General features: G+C 44.8%; 1 protein-coding gene and 1 long non-coding RNA gene across 19 annotated transcripts in view; both read right to left on the bottom strand.

Moving 5' to 3' along the window:
* Window positions 1–18,842, bottom strand: part of ZDHHC14 (zinc finger DHHC-type palmitoyltransferase 14) — a 650,690-nt gene that overhangs the window by 477,668 nt on the left and 154,180 nt on the right. The gene's annotated exons all lie outside the window — the stretch shown is intronic.
* LOC138681665 (uncharacterized) lies at window positions 5,868–10,290 on the bottom strand. 2 transcript variants are annotated; one of them, XR_011321953.1, is made up of 3 exons: window positions 7,870–10,290; window positions 7,552–7,708; window positions 5,868–7,433 (listed from the first exon to the last, which is right to left on the bottom strand). It is a non-coding gene; the product is annotated as an uncharacterized lncRNA (long non-coding RNA). The 2 variants fall into 2 exon arrangements; XR_011321954.1 differs by having other exon boundaries at window positions 5,868–7,708; window positions 7,870–8,062; window positions 8,251–10,290.

Raw genomic sequence — 18,842 nt, 5'->3', positions numbered from 1 at the left:
TTTTAGGATCCATTTTATCCTGTTGTCCATGTGAAAATGAAAAAATTGAGGCTAAAAGAATTTTTTTTGTGAAAAAATAGTACTTTTTCATTTTTACGGATCAATTTGTGAAGCAGCTGGGGGTTTAAAGGGCTCACTATGCATCTAGATAAGTTCCTTGGGGCGTCTAGTTTCCAAAATGGGGTCATTTTTAGGCACACGGGGGCTCTCCAAACTTGACATGGTGTCCGCTAAAGAGTGCAGCCAATTTTTCATTCAAAAAATCAAATGGCGCTCCTTCCCTTCCAAGCCCTGCCGTGCGCCCAAACAGTGGTTTACCCCCACATATGAGGTATCAGCGTACTCAGGACAAATTGGACAACAACTTTCATGGTTCAGTTTCTCCTTTTACCATTGGGAAAATACAAAAATTGTTGCTGCAAAATCATTTTTGTGACTAAAAAGTTAAATGTTCATTTTTTCCTTCCATGTTGCTTCTGCTGCTGTGAAGCACCTGAAGGGTTAATAAACTTCTGGAATGTGGTTTTGTGCACCTTGAGGAGTGCAGTTTTTAGAATGGTGTCACTTTTGGGTATTTTCAGCCATATAGACCCCTCAAACTGACTTCAAATGTGAGGTGGTCCCTAAAAAAAATGGTTTTGTAAATTTCGTTGTAAAAATGAGAAATCGCTGGTCAAATTTTAACCCTTATAACTTCCTAGCAAAAAAAAATTTTGTTTCCAAAATTGTGCTGATGTAAAGTAAACATGTGGGAAATGTTATTTATTAACTATTTTGTGTCACATATCTCTCTGGTTTAACAGAATAAAAATTCAAAATGTGAAAATTGCGAAATTTTCAAAATTTTCGCCAAATTTCCGTTTTTATCACAAATAAACACAGAATTTATTGACCTAAATTTACCACTAACATGAAGCCCAATATGTCACGAAAAAACAATCTCAGAACCGCTAGGATCCATTGAAGCGTTCCTGAGTTATTACCTCATAAAGGGACACTGGTCAGAATTGCAAAAAAACGGCAAGGTCTTTAAGGTCAAAATAGGCTGGGTCATGAAGGGGTTAAAGACCCCACCACCCCGAGCCCCGATTTCAAGCATGTCAATACCCCTAACTTTGTGAAGACTGGCATCACATCCATGAAATTTCCTGAAGTGGCGGGGTAGTGTTTTCAACATGGAGATGTCCTCACTTGCGGCCGCTGCAGCGATGCCCCGTACATGTTCTCTAATCCGTACTTTTAAATGACGTGTTGTCATAGTGACGTAGATTTTATTACATGGACATAATGCGTAATATATAAAATTACTGCTGGTACAGGTGATCCACTTTCTCATAGTAAATTGAGTCCATAAGTGTATCGCAGCGGTTGATGTTGGGACAAGTGATGCAGTGGCAACAAGGACCACATCCATGTCTGCCCGTCAAAGAATCAAGAAATGTTATTGCCAGTTCATTGGTATAGTGGCTTCGGACCAAAAGGTTCCGCAAATTTTTAGAACGTCTGGCTGCAAAGCCAGCCCTCTCAGGTATAAACCGAGAAATTATCGGGTCAGCCTTAAAGATGTGCCAGGATTTGTCAAAGATTCTTCTCATCAGTGGAAATTGAGAGTGAAAATTAGTAACAACTCGGACAATATCCTGCTCCTTATTGTGTCTAGTCTAAAACAGGAGGGCGTGTCTAGATGTACGTTTTGCCCTATTGAAGGCTTATAGACACACAGAACCAAAATGAATATGTTGTGCATCCACTCAAATATATTATACCTATAGATGTAATACACAACTATAACATATATAGTAGATCATAAATTTATTAAATCATAAAAGTTTCATAGTACATAGTAACCATAAATGCAGGGGGAAACAGATTTTTAGGTGAAAAAAAAAATACGGGAAGCTACGGGGTACATATGATAGTTTACAGTAATCATAATTCCAAAACTAATGAGTCCACAACCACCTATATTAATAAATTAAACCACATAGGTATCATAGTTTAAGGATATGTGGACATGGAGATATGTTGGTAATGTAGTAATCCCTGTATTAGATACCCACATAGAGATCCTCAGAATAATAGAGTAAAAAATATATAATAATAATTTTTATTTATAGAATCGCCAACATATTCCGCAGCACTTTACAATTAAGCGGGGACATGTACAGACAAATTCAATACAAGTTAAGACAATTTAAGGCTAGTTTCACATTTGCGTTTAAATCCGCAGCGTTTAAAACGCATCCGCAAGTGGTGGAAAAAACACATATAAACGCGTACAAACGTTGCGTTTTTTAGACGCATGCGGTTAAAAAACCGCCGCGTTTGTACGCGTTTACAAGCGTTTTTTCCTGCGTTTGCATTTTTGGTGCGCATGATGAGAAATTTCACAAGAGAAAAATCAAGATAACCAGCAGGGCCGGCTCCAGGATTTTGTGGGCCCCGGGCAAGAGAGTCTCAGTGGGCCCACATACCACGATTCATGATGCACAGATACGGAGGAGAAATATAGATATACTACATAGGGCCTAGCCTTCCCCCTCATCCTTCACATTGGCAGATATGCACACACACAATATGCAGACATACACACGCATCTACAGTACGCAAACATGCACACACACACACACAATACGCAGACATACACACACAATACGCAGACATACACATACAGTACTCAGACATGCACACACACGCAGCACTCAGACATGCACACACACAATACGCAGACATGCGCGCGCACACACACAATACGCAGACATACACACACAATACGCAGACATACACACACAATACGCAGACACACATACAGTACGCAGACACACACATACAGTACGCAGACATGCGCACACACACGCAATACGCAGACATGCGCACACATACAGTACGCAGACATGCACACACACACAATACGCAGACATGCACACACAATACGCAGACATGTGCACACACACACAATACGCAGACATGCGCACACACACACAATACGCAGACATGCGCACACACACACAATACGCAGACATGCGCACACACACACAATACGCAGACATGCGCACACAAATACAATACACAGATATACACATACAATACGCAGATATTTACATACATATATTTGAAGACAAATTCACAAACATACTTAAATATGTACAGTCAATCACACTGATATACACACAGATATGCACATCATACAGGCATACCCAGACATACACAACACACAAGCCTCACTCACCTCCCCCAGGCTTGTCACCCATCAGGTTCCTCTGGCATGTGGCTGTGGAGGGAGCGCTGCTTGATCGATGGCCGTCACTTAAACAGACATGGCCACGCACAGTGCACGCTGCAGCTGTGTCTGTTACTAATGATGCGGTCAGCCAGACACTGTGCTTTTAACTTTGCTTGTGTGTCCGCCCTGCCGCGTCATTACTAGCAGAGACATCGCTGCAGAGTGCACTGTGCGCGGCCATGTTTATTTAAGTGACGGCTGAGCTCAAGTAGTGGCGAAGCTGCTGGGGGAGTGGCCCAGGCTCCCTGGTATCCCGGCCACGAGTGGGCCCCCCCATTTGATCAGGGCCCCGGCATTTGCCCCGGTACGCCGGGTGCTGACGCCGGCCCTGATAACCAAACACCGCGAATGGGACTACAGAGGGCGTGTATTATGGGATTTCTTTATATAGACCCTTGAACAGCTGTAATATTCAGATTTTGCTCCTGTATCCTGTGTCATGAAGGATCTTCGCATGGAGAGCTTTTATTTCAACCTGGATTTCAGCTTCAAGCTGTTTCTTGCCTGTGCTTTTGCTTGGGAGCAAGACCAAAATCGCGAAAGATGGAGAAGGAGACAACGTAGGCGTTTTTGGAGGCACCCCATTATCGAACTACGTGAGAGCCGTGGAGCCTATCACACGCTCTATGCCGAGCTTAATGCAAACTCGGAGAAATTCCAGGAATACACACGAATGTCGCAAGACTCGTTACGGGATTTGCTGCCTCATGTCCAAGGAGCCATACGGCGACAGGACACCCAGCTCCGTAGAGCGATTCCACCCGAGGAACGTCTGCTGGTTACATTAAGGTACGTTCAAAATCTAAACCAATGACAGTCCAAATTTAGTGTTTTCTAACATGTATTTGTGGGATATTTTCCTTTCTTTCTTTATCGTAACCACACCATAAAAAGAATAGATTGTAATTTTTTTGGTGTTTTTCTTCCAGATTTCTGGCCATCGGAGAGAGTTTATCATCCCTCCACTTCCAATACCGGCTTGGAATATCCACCCTGTCCGGAATAGTTGTGGACACCTGCTGGGCTTTGTGGAATGTACTCCGAGATGAGTTTACACCCCTACCCACCTTGGACATGTGGCTTGAAATTGCGGAAAAATTCTGGAATGTGTGTGATTTCCCAAGTGTTTAGGAGCGGTGGATGGAAAGCACATTCGCATTATCAAACCAGCCAGAACAGGATTGGAGTACTTCAATTACAAAAAATATTTTTCTGTGGTGCTCATGGCATTAGCCGATGCGAACTGTCGCTTCATCGCCGTGGACATTGGAGCTTTTGGCCGTGGCAACGATTCCCAGACTTTCAAGAACTCGGATATGGGCCGCCGTGTGTATGGCAACAATTTCAATTTTCCACCGCCAAAACCTCTCCCCAACACTCAAGGTCCACCATTGCCATTTGTTATGGTTGGGGATGAGGCCTTTCAGATGTGAGAAAACCTACTGAAGCCATATTCCAGTCGGGACTTGAACCACACTAGAAGGATCTTTAACTACAGACTGACCACTGCCTGAAGAACAGTAAAGTGTACCTTTGGCATTCTGGTCGCTAAATGGCGCATTCTTGCATCAGCCATAAATCTAAAAGTGGAAACAGTCGACGAGGTGGTCAAAGCCTGTGTGGTTCTGCACAATTATATAATGGTTAAGGAGCAACCCAACATTGAACTGGATGAACCAGTTGCACACCCACTGCCCGATTTCCAGCATCACCCGCTGCGGTCAACTGCAGCCGTTGGTCACATGCAGGACCAATTTGCTGACTTTTTTTTATTCAGATATTGGACGTGTGTCATGGCAGGACAATGTTGTATAAATGTCCTGTTGTAATTACATCTGTACCAGTAATTTTCTACAATGATAATAATATTTCTCATTAATAAACTTTAGTTTTGGTTGTGTTGACCGTCTCTCCTATCTTTTTCCTCTCCAAACCAAGGCTGTCCTAAAACTGGCATTATTTGATCTGTATTTAATATCAGTTTTTGTAATCCAAAACAAGGAGTGGGTGATAAAGGCAGAGGTGCATAATTTACCTCTAATTGTTCCACTCCTTGTTTTGGCTTACAAATACTGATATAAAACACTGGCCACATACTGCTAGTAATGGCAGCCATGTTGCTTTATTGGTAATCTTGTTGACGTCTTGGCGTCATGATACTCTTCTCCTGTATCCATTGGACACAAACTGAAGAGACAATCACTGTCACACTATCTATACTCATCAAGTCAGGTGTCAGAAATAATGAATTCATGATAAACATATACAGGCTCATGAATTCACTATTTCATATTTTATGACACCTGTGCAGGTGAGCATAGATATGTAGCGTGTGACCACCTTTGTCCCCTCAATTTGTGTGTAATAGATTATGTATAAAGAAGAGAAAATGGTGGTTATACAATGCAGTTCTCTACTCAACAGGTCAGGTGTCATAACTAATGAGTTTTTTGACACCTGACCTGTTCAGTAGAGGTCTGCACTGTATTTCCACCATTTTCTCTTCAGACTGCCACACTAGGCACAGACAAAAAGAGATTATGGAGATACATGTAATATTTTTTGGCCAACCTCATATCTGTACACTCTAAAGACACACAAAGCTGCAGTCTTTTTATTTTTAACTACTGGAGATATGATGTGGCCCAAAAAGTAAGTGTGTGGCGACGTTTCTTGGCACACGGTGCGTGTTGCCGGCGGCAGAAGACACAATAAACCAAACATAATTGTGGCAAATCAAACTATTTTTTATTCTGTTAACAACTCAAAAAATTATTTTTTACTGCGCCGGCTTGGGTTAGAGTGATGTAAACAGGGGGGGTGTGAAGAACTGAGGCCTGGCTAACCGTGGACGACGCAGAGGTGGCAGGAGAAGGGGCAATGAAACTAGAAGGGTCTGGAAGTTCAGGGATGGGGCTTGACACATGAGAGGCTTGAGACGCACTGGAAGGGTGAGACAAACCTGACAATACAGACACATTGGTAGGTGAAGGGGGAGGAATGCCAAGAGTCCTCTGTTTTTTTTTCTGTGTTTTTTTTTTGGTATGCCTGGTTGGGGGAGGTCTTGGTGGGCTCATATGGCGTGGTGGCGGGTGACCTGTCAGGGTCCGGCTGCACTGTGTCAGAGTCCATAGTGCTCGTAGATCGTGCAGCCATGCCAGAGTCCATAGTGCTCGTAGAGCGTGCAGCCATGCCAGAGTCCATAGTGCTCGTAGAGCGTGCAGCCATGCCAGAGTCCATAGTGCTCGTAGAGCGTGCAGCCATGCCAGGGTCCATAGTGCTCGTAGAGCGTGCAGCCATGCCAGGGTCCTGCTGCATCGTGGTGGTGGCGGTACGGAAGGCCATGCCAGGGTCCTGCTGCATCGTGGAGGTGGCGGTACGGAAGGCCATGCCAGGGTCCTGCTGCATCGTGGAGGTGGCGGTACGGAAGGCCATGCCAGGGTCCTGCTGCATCGTGGTGTCAGTGGAGGAGGTCCAAGCAGGAGCAGCGGATGTCATGGTGGTGGTGGTGGGATGTCCAACTGCACTCGGCATGGTGGTGCTGTAGAGGTGTCCGGCTGTGGAAGGAATTGAGGTGGCCGTGTAGTGGGATGCAGCAGAGGTCGGCATTGAGGTTAATCATGACAATGACGGCACAGTTGGATATGCCGCCACTGTCTGCTGGAAATACCGACTCTGCTGCATAGCCTGCACGTAAGCAGCACTGCAGGCCTGCATGACACTGAGCTGCAGATCAGGAGTAAGGTGTTCCAACATGCCCTGCTCAATTTGGTTAAAAAAAATGATGAGCTGGCCTCTGGAGGTCAGATTTCACTTGATCAAGGCTTTTGCTGACCTCCTGGATAAGTGCATTTAAGAGGTTATGTTTTCACCCAAAGCCTTGATTGTGTCGTGTAAAACCGAGCTCAAGTGCAAAAACTCGGGCATGAGTGACCTGTCCGAAGCCCTCTGCCGCTGCCGGGATGAGCCCCCAAAAAAGGGGGCAGTGGAAGAGGACTGCGAAAGGGGAAGACCTGATGGACCAGCTCCCTGGTCTCCAGCTAGTGTGGAAGGCCCACTTGCTGCTGCGCTGCTGGATAGCTGGGACGGGTCCGTGGCTGTCGGATGAAGGACCGCTCAAGAACCTGGGCCGACAGTCGTGCTGTATGTGCTGTGAAAAAAGGAAAAAAAATTATCATCAAAAATTTACCAGACGCAAAATCCTGTGGAATTTAAAAATACAGATTATGGTAATACAATACAACCTAATGCACGTGATAAATACTTACGCTCTCTGGGCAAGGATCGGTCTTAAAAATGACAGAACGCGATGGTATTTGTAGCGTCTGATCCTTGCTCCTGAACCACTGGGAACACGGCTCTCTTGACGCAGGTCCTTGTTGAAGCGGTCCTTCATCGAACGCCAACGTGTTTTGACTTTGCCCACTGTTAAAAAAAAAAAAACATTATGGTCAGAAAATGGACTTTTTGCTGTGCTCACACAACTGTGTGTGATGAGAGAAACTTCTAAGAGTTTCTTTCATCACACACAGTCGAGTGAGCACGGCCAAGGTCTCTGCTGCTTCACACTGCAGTGCAATACTTACCAAATGCAGTTCGGACCCGTGTCGGGGAGTTGTCCCAGCCATCCCACAACGCTTGGGCCACCTCATTCCATAACCGCCGGATCGTGATGCTGTTCGAGTGCAGTGGATCCCGGCTGTCCCACAACGGGACTCGCTCCTGGACCAGGGTGATAAGGAGGTCATTCTCTATCAGATCATCGTCCCGTTGTGAAACCTAAAAATTAAAGAAAGTCATTAAAGTTTGCTCAATTTCAAAAGAAAGAAAAAAGATGCCGAGAAATGGCATGAATAGGAAAGTCAACATACAAAAGGATTCCAGAAGAAAAAAGTAAAGAAATACAAGTGGAAAGAAAGGAAGATTCAAGAATATTACACTGAGGACAGTCAGCCTTGTATATGTACCCGCTGCCGTCTTTCCACCGGACCTTGACTCCGTTGCTCCTGCCCCGTCTCTGCAGTAGAAGAGCTCTAAAAAAAAGGAAAAATCAAATTGTCACATGTGTCGATGTGACAGTGAATACTTACCAATCTGACGAGGCAAATACTCACCTTACTGACATGCTCCACTTCCGACTGTCCTGGCCGAAACTCCTCACCAGATGAAGAATCCGAAGAAGACATTCTTATGCATGTAGAAAGAAAGAAATGGCAGAAATTAGGACATGTAGAGACAGAAAATAGAAAAGAAAGGCATTGGCTAGGATATACTCACATTGTTCAGGGTCTTGTTATCCTCCAAGATGTAGCCTGTCTGTGTCTCGTCTGCTTCAGAGTCTGGTGAGAAGTGACCTGCAACTGTCCACACCCTCCCTTATATCACCTTGATGGTGGGGGGTGGCTTATCAGTATCTAGACATGTTTTTCTCAATTGAAACGCATGCGTTCAAAAACGCAAGCAAACGCACGTGCTTAAAAACCCCATGCGTTTACATAGACAGCAATGTTTTTTTTGTCGCAAACCTTGCGCAATCGACCACATGCGTTTCCTGGCGGCAAATAGACGCCTCTAGAAATTACTACATGTTGCATTTCCGCGCCAAGCCGCAAACGACTAAACGACGCATGCATGGTCAAACGCCGCAAAACGCGAACAAAAAAAAAAACGCATGCTTTTTTAACGTTAAATATAGGGATACACGACGCATGCGTTTATATGCAGTACAAACGCTGCGGCAACAACCGCAAATGTGAAACCAGCCTAAACAGTGACATTAGGAGTGAGGACTACAATCTACAAGGAAATGGGGGGACACAATAGGTGAAAAATGCTTGTTATTTCAGGTCTGGCAATTATAATAAACTAGATGGTGGCCCGATTCTAACGCATCGGGTATTCTAGAATATGCATGTCCTCGTAGTATATTGCCCAGCCATGTAGTATATTGCCCAGTCATGTAGTATATTGCCCAGTCACATAGTATATTGCCCAGCCAGGTAGTATACAGCACAGAGCATATTGCCCAGTTACGTAGTATAGTGCCCAGTTACGTAGTATATTGCCCATCAACGTAGTATACAGCACAGAGCCACGTACTATATTGCCCAGCTACGTAGTATATTGCCCAGCCACGTAGTATATTGCCCAGTCACGTAGTATATTGCCCAGTTACTTAGTATATTGCCCAGTGACGTAGTATATTGCCCAGTGACGTAGTATATTGCCCAGTAACGTAGTATACAGCACAGAGCCACGTAGTATATTGCACAGCGACGTAGTATACAGCACAAAGCCACGTAGTATATTGGCCAGTCACGTTTGTCACAGGTTAAAAAATAAAAAAAATAAACATATACTCACCTTTCCGAGAGCCCGTTGTAGTCCACGGCAGCTTCCGGTCCCAGGGTTGGTATGCGCGCAGGACCTGTGATGACGTCGCGGTCACATGACCGTGATGTCATGGCAGGTCCTTCTGGCGCAGGGCCTGTGATGACGTCGCGGTCACATGACCGTGACGTCATGGCAGGTCCTTCTCGCGCAGGGCCTGTGAAGTCACGGTCACATGACCGTGACATCATGGCAGGTCCTTCTGCCATACCATCTTTGCCACCGGAACCTGCAACGGAAGATGGCGGCTGGCGCAAGCGGCTCAGCGGACTACAGAGGGTGAGTATAGCATGTTTTTTTTATATATATTATTTTTAACATTACATTTTTTACTATTACGTCAATAGTACTATTTACGTCAATAGTAAAAAGTTGGTGACACACAGGGTTAATAGCGGCGGTAACAGAGTGCATTACCCGCGGCATAACGCGGTCCATTACCGCCGGCATTAACCCTGTGTTAGCGGTGACCGGAGGGGAGTATGCGGGCGACAGGCACTGACTGCGGGGAGTAAGGAGCGGCCATTTTCTTCCGGACTGTGCCCGTCGCTGATTGGTCGCGGCAGCCATGACAGGTAGGTGGCGAGACCAAACAGCGAATGAATAACCGTGACAGAAAGACAGACAGACGGACAGGCGGAAGTGACCCTTAGATATATATATATATATATATATATATATATATATACACACACACACATATACATAGTCATGGCCAAAAGTATTCACACCCCTGCAATTCTGTCAGATAATACTCAGTTTCTTCTTGAAAATGATTTCAAGCACAAATTATTTGGTATTATTATCTTCATTTAATTTGTCTTAAATGAAAAAAACACAAAAAGAATTGTCCTAAAGCCAAATTGGATATAATTCCACACCAAACATAAAAAAGGGGGTGGACAAATGTATTGGCACCCTTTGAAAAATCATGTGATGCTTTTCTAATGTGTGTAATTAACAGCACCTGTAACTTACCTGTGGCACCTAACAGTTGTTGGCAATAACTAAATCACACTAGCAGCCAGTTGACATGGATTAAAGTTGACTCAACCTCTGTCCTGTGTCCTTGTGTGTACCACATTGAGCATGGAGAAAAGAAAGAAGACCAAAGAACTGTCTGAGGACTTGAGAAACCAAATTGTGAGGATGCATGAGCAACCTCAAGGCTACAGGTCCATCTCCAAAGACCTGAATGTTCCTGTGTCTACCGTGCGCAGTGTCATCAAGAAGTTTAAAGCCCATGTCACTGTGGCTAACCTTCCTAGATGTGGACGGAAAAGAAAAATTGACAAGATATTTCAATGCAAGATTGTGCGGATGTTGGATAAAGAACCTCGACTAACATCCAAACAAGTTCAAGCCGCCCTGCAGTCCGAGGGTACAACAGTGTCAACCCGTACTATCCGTCGGCGTCTGAATGAAAAGGGTCTGTATGGTAGGAGAACCAGGAAGACCCCACTTCTTACCCCGAGACATAAAAAAGCCAGGCTGGAGTTTGCCAAAACTTACCTGAAAAAGCCTAAAACGTTTTGGAAGAATGTTCTCTGGTCAGATGAGACAAAAGTAGAGCTTTTTGGGCAAAGGCATTAACATAGAGTTTACAGGATAAAAAAAAGAGGCATTAAAAGAAAAGAACACGGTCCCTACAGTCAAACATGGCAGAGGTTCCCTGATGTTTTGGGGTTGCTTTGCTGCCTCTGGCACTGGACTGCTTGACCGTGTGTATGGCATTATGAAGTCTGAAGACTACCAACAAATCTTGCAGCATAATGTAGGGCCCAGTGTGAGAAAGCTGGGTCTCCCTCAGAGGTCATGGGTCTTCCAGCAGGACAATGACCCAAAACACACTTCAAAAAGCACTAGAAAATGGTTTGAGAGAAAGCACTGGAGACTCCTAAGGTGGCCAGCAATGAGTCCAGACCTGAATCCCATAGAACACCTGTGGAGAGATCTAAAAATGGCAGTTTGGAGAAAGCACCCTTCAAATATCAGGGACCTGGAGCAGTTTGCCAAAGAAGAATGGTCTAAAATTCCAGCAGAGCATTGTAAGAAACTCATTGATGGTTACCGGAAGCGGTTGGTCGCAGTTATTTTGGCTAAAGGTTGTGCAACCAAGTATTAGGCTGAGGGTGCCAATACTTTTGTCTGGCCCATTTTTGGAGTTTTGTGTGAAATGATCAATGTTTTGCTTCATTCTCTTTTGTGCTTTTTCATTTAAGACAAATTAAATGAAGATAATAATACCAAAGAATTTGTGATTGCAATTATTTTCAGGAAGAAACTGAGTATTATCTGACAGAACTGCAGGGGTGTGAATACTTTTGGCCATAACTGTGTGTGTGTGTGTGTGTGTATATATGTGTATGTGTGTGTGTATATATATATATATATATATATATATATATATATATATATATATATATATATATATATATATATATATATATATATATATATATATATATATATGTGTGTGTATATATATATATATATATATGTGTGTATATATATATATATATATATGTGTGTATATATATATATATATATGTGTGTATATATATATATGTGTGTGTGTGTGTATGTGTGTATATATATATATATATATATGTGTGTATATATATATATATATATATATATATATATATATATATATATATATATATATATATATATATATATATGTGTGTGTATATATATATATATATGTGTGTGTGTGTGTGTGTGTGTGTGTGTGTGTGCGCGTGTGTGTGTGTGTGCGTGTGTGTGTATATATATATATATATATACACACACTAGCTATTGAACCCGTTCTACGCCCGGGTGGCGAGCATTTATATTGGTATATGGTCTCCATCATGTGCTGCTCCCATCCTGCGCCCCCGTTCTGTCATGTGCTGCTCCCATCCTGCTGCCATCCTGCGCCCGTTATGTCATGCGCTGCTGCCATCCTGCGCCCGTTCTGTCATGTGCTGCTGCCATCCTGCGCCCGTTCTGTCATGGGCTGCTGCCATCCTGCGCCCGTTCTGTCATGGGCTGCTCCCATTCTGCGCCCGTTCTGTCATGGGCTGCTCCCACTCTGCGCCACTATTGTATTGTATGCCCCCGTATGCTGCTGCCATATAAAAAAAAAAAATACCATACTCACCTATCGTCCGGCTCCACTGCAGGTGTGTGTTAAAGAAAATGGCGGCGGAAAGCGCGGACTGCGCAGGCGCCGATTCCGGCAGCAGGAATCGGCGCATGCGCAGTCCGCGCTTTCCGGCGCCATTTTCTTTAACACACACTCCGGCTCCTCTGCTGTGACTGGACTCTGTCACAGCAGAGGAGACGGAGCCGCACGCAGCGCTGGAACGGAGGACAGGTGAATATACTTACCCTCCCTCCTGGCGCGTCCACGGTCCCTGACTCTCCGGTGGAGATCGCGGTATGCGTTCAGTGTGAACGCACACCGCGATCTCCCGGGAGCGTCGCTCTGTGAGGCCCAGACTGCGCCGGCGCTTGCGCCTGCGCAGTCTATAGAGGCTTCGGACAGAGTGACGCTCCCAGCGTTATATTATAGATAATTGTCTAAGGGTTTTTCTGTCTGTCTGTCCTGGAAATCTCGCGTCTAGCATGGTGACGATGATGTCATAAAGGTTGCCTCAACCAATCAGCGACGGGCACAGTCTGCCGCGAATTCGCCTCGACCAATCAGCGACGGGCACAGTATCGACGTAGATGTCATAATGGTTGCCATGGTGACGATGTCATAAAGGTTGCCTCGACCAATCAGCGACGGGCACAGTCTGCCGCGAATTCTGGAATCACCATTGTCCATATACTACGGGGACATGCATATTCTAGAATACCCGATGCGTTAGAATCGGGCCACAATCTAGTATATATATATATATATACATACATATATACATACACACACACACTAGATGGTGGCCCGATTCTAACACATCGGGTATTCTAGAATATCTATGTATGTATGTATATAGCGGCCACATAGTATATAGCACAGGCCACGTAGTATATAGGAGCCATGTAGTATATAGCAGACACGCAGTATATAACACAGCCCACCCCACGCAGTATATAACACAGCCCAAGTAGTATATAACACAGGCCACGTTATAGCACAGCCCAGAGGTGTATCAAGGTTTTCTGGCACCCGGGGCAAGAATTCAGTTTGGACCCCCCTCCCCCCCCCCCTCCCTCAGCACATATGTGATTTGTACACTTAATCACGCGCCAACGAGCTGCTCTCTCTAATTCTCTCAATGTTCAGTGAAAATCTAAGAGAAGCAGGAAGAACACCTCATTGTCACATGACAGCAAATATGAAAATCACATATGAGTGAAGTGGCCATGTGATGGTTGCTGGAACCTGAAAGCAGAGCTTAATCCTGACAGTTAGGATATTACACGTTGTTTGGACTGGCTACAGGGCTTCATTTTATAATTAAAGGGTGCGTCCAGGTTTGAGATGAAAGTCTGCAGTCATTCTATGTGACTGCAGGCTTCTGAATTCTCACAGCGCAAGCACTGCACACTTTTAGGATTCTCCCTTGCCGGTGGCCAGAGTGGACGGTCATGCCAGCACAAGTATGTGATTTGGATACTTCTGGCCACATTCCAACTAGACGTGTCCGGCCTCAGTCAATTCATTTTCATTGAATGAGGCCACACATGTCTAGTCAGCACGTGACCACATGTATGTAAATCACCAACATCAGAGAATTATGATAGCAGTGTGCACTGTGAGAATTCAGAAGTCTGCAGTCACATAGTATGACTGCAGACTCATCATAACCTTGGACATCCCCTTTAATGTTCCTAACATAAATAAAAATATGAGAATTAGTATCACAAAAAAACACATTTACATCCAGGTACCTGATAGATGACGTTGTTTGTGGAGTCGCCTCTTTCTTTTCATCTTCACCTTGTCCAGATGCCATGATGACTCTTCTCATCCACCGGCAGAGCTAGTTTCTGCAGACTTCCATCTTCTCCTGTCTTCTGCAGCACATCCAGACACAACACCCTTAAAGATAGTGTTATTATAATGCTCCGGAATAAAAATATCTGCCCTAGGCTGAGCCCATGAGTAACTCATTGCCCCTCACTTTACTCCCAGCACATAATATGACCCTCACTGCCCCTCTTATGGTACATGCCATCCACACTACCCTCTCTCTTTTCCATACTTCACACTGCCTTCTCATACTGTGTCCATCCTAGAGAGCCCAGTCTCACACATTCCCCCCTCACACATTCCCCGACTCCCCATACTGTCCTCACACATCCCATCACCGTTGCTCCCAATACTGTGTCAGCACACATTTTTCCCCTCGCTACTGTGTCCACCCCCATCTCCCCACTCATCCCCACAGAATATATCCACTCCCCTTCCGATAGAATAAATCCAGCCCCTTCCACACAGAATAAATGCACCCTGCCTCACACATGCTAAATTAATTCCTGCCCCCCCACATACACACTGAATAAATCCCACACACTGAATAAATCTCCCCCACACACACTGAATAAATCCCCACACACACATTGAATAAATCCCCACACACACACACTGAATAAATCCCCCCCCACACACACTGAATAAATCCCCCACACACACACTGAATAAATCCCCCCCACACACACTGAATAAATCTCCCCCACACACACTGAATAAATCTCCCCCACACACATTGAATAAATCCCCACACACACACTGAATAAATCCCCCCCACACACACTGAATAAATCCCCACACACACATTGAATAAATCCCCCCCACACACACTGAATAAATCCCCCACACACACACAATAAATCCCCCCACACACACACACAATAAATCCCCCCACACACACACACAATAAATCCCCACACACACACACAATAAATCCACACACACAATAAATCCCCACACACACTGAATAAATCCCCCCACACAATAAATCCCCACACACAATACATCCCCCCACACTGAATAAATCCCCCCACACTGAATAAATCCCCCCACACTGAATAAATCCCCCCACACTGAATAAATCCCCCCACACTCAAATCCCCCCACACTCAAATCCCCCCACACTCAAATCCCCCCACACTCAAATCCCCCCACACTCAAATCCCCCCACACTCAAATCCCCCCACACTCAAATCCCCCCACACTCAAATCCCCCCACACTCAAATCCCCCACACTCAAATCCCCACACACTCAAATCCCCACACACTGATTAAATCCCCACACACTGAATAAATCCCCACACACACACTGAATAAATCCCCCCACACACACAATAAATCCCCACACACACACAATAAATCCCCACACACACACAATAAATCCCCACACACACACAATAAATCCCCACACACACACAATAAATCCCCACACACACACAATAAATCCCACACACACACACAATAAATCCCCACACACACACAATAAATCCCCACACACACACAATAAATCCCCACACACACAATAAATCCCCCCACACACAATAAATCCCCCCACACTCAATAAATCCCCACACACTCAATAAATCCCCACACACACACTGAATAAATCCCCACACACACACTGAATAAATCCCCCCACACACACTGAATAAATCCCCCCACACACAATAAATCCCCCCACACACAATAAATCCCCCCACACACAATAAATCCCCCCACACACAATAAATCCCCCCACACACAATAAATCCCCCCACACTCAATAAATCCCCACACACTCAATAAATCCCCACACACACACACACACAATAAATCCCCACACACACACACACACACACAATAAATCCCCACACACACAAATCCCCCCACACACACAATAAATCCCCACACACACACAATAAATCCCCACACACTGAATAAATCCCCACACACTGAATAAATCCCCACACACTGAATAAATCCCCACACACTGAATAAATCCCCCCACACTCAATAAATCCCCACACACACACACACACAATAAATCCCCACACACACACACACACAATAAATCCCCACACACACACACAAATCCCCCCACACACACAATAAATCCCCACACACACACAATAAATCCCCACACACTGAATAAATCCCCACACACTGAATAAATCCCCACACACTGAATAAATCCCCACACACTGAATAAATCCCCACACACACTGAATAAATCCCCACACACACTGAATAAATCCCCCCACACACAATAAATCCCCCCCACACAATAAATCCCCACACACACAATAAATCCCCACACACACAATAAATCCCCACACACACAATAAATCCCCACACACACAATAAATCCCCACACACACAATAAATCCCCACACACACAATAAATCCCCACACACACAATAAATCCCCACACACACAATAAATCCCCACACACACAATAAATCCCCACACACACAATAAATCCCCACACACACAATAAATCCCCACACACACAATAAATCCCCACACACACAATAAATCCCCACACACACAATAAATCCCCACACACACAATAAATCCCCACACACTCAATAAATCCCCACACACTCAATAAATCCCCACACACTCAATAAATCCCCACACACTGAATAAATCTCCACACACTGAATAAATCCCCACACACACTGAATAAATCCCCACACACACTGAATAAATCCCCCCACACACAATAAATCCCCCCCACACAATAAATCCCCACACACACAATAAATCCCCACACACACAATAAATCCCCACACACACAATAAATCCCCACACACACAATAAATCCCCACACACACAATAAATCCCCACACACAATAAATCCCCACACACACAATAAATCCCCACACACACAATAAATCCCCACACACACAATAAATCCCCACACACACAATAAATCCCCACACACACAATAAATCCCCACACACACACAATAAATCCCCACACACACACAATAAATCCCCACACACACACAATAAATCCCCCCACACACACACAATAAATCCCCACACACACACAATAAATCCCCCCACACTCAATAAATCCCCCCACACTCAATAAATCCCCCCACACTCAATAAATCCCCCCACACTCAATAAATCCCCCCACACTCAATAAATCCCCCCACACTCAATAAATCCCCCCACACTCAATAAATCCCCCCACACTCAATAAATCCCCCCACACTCAATAAATCCCCCCACTCAATAAATCCCCACACACTTAATAAATCCCCACACACACACTGAATAAATCCCCCCACACACAATAAATCCCCCCACACACAATAAATCCCCCCACACACACTGAATAAATCCCCCCATACACACTGAATAAATCCCCCCCACACACACTGAAAAAATCCCCCCCACACTTAATAAATCCCCACACACACACTGAATAAATCCCCCCACACACACTGAATAAATCCCCCCACACTTAATAAATCCACACACACACACTGAATAAATCCCCCCACACACACACTGAATAAATCCCCCCACACACACACTGAATAAATCCCCTCACACACACTGAATAAATCCCCCCACTGAATAAATCCCCACAAACACACACTGACTAAATCCCCCCCCACACTGAATAAATCCCCCCCAACACAGGAAAAATCCCCCCCACACACACTGAATAAATCCCCCCCACACACACTGAAAAAATCCCCCCCACTCTTAATAAATCCCCACACACACACTGAATAAATCCCCCCCACTCTTAATAAATCCCCACACACACACTGAATAAATCCCCCCACACTTAATAAATCCCCACATACACACACTGAATAAATCCCCCACACACACTGAATAAATCCCACACACACTTAATAAATCTCCCCAACACACACTGAATAAATCCCCCCACACACACTGAATCTCCCCAACACACACTGAATAAATCCCCCCCACACACTGAATAAATCCCACACACACTTAATAAATCTCCCCAACACACACTGAATAAATCCCCCCACACACACTGAATCTCCCCAACACACACTGAATAAATCGCCACACACACACAATAAATCCCCACACACACACAATAAATCCCCACACACACACACACAATAAATCCCCACACACAATAAATCCCCCCCCCCACACACACACACACAATAAATCCCCCCCACACACACACACACAATAAATCCCCACACACACACAC

The sequence above is a fragment of the Ranitomeya imitator genome, chromosome 5 (assembly GCF_032444005.1).
Source record: "Ranitomeya imitator isolate aRanImi1 chromosome 5, aRanImi1.pri, whole genome shotgun sequence".
Lineage (NCBI taxonomy): Eukaryota > Metazoa > Chordata > Amphibia > Anura > Dendrobatidae > Ranitomeya > Ranitomeya imitator.
The sequence above is the reverse complement of the archived record's forward strand: the minus strand, read 5'-3'. Positions and strand labels throughout refer to the sequence as shown.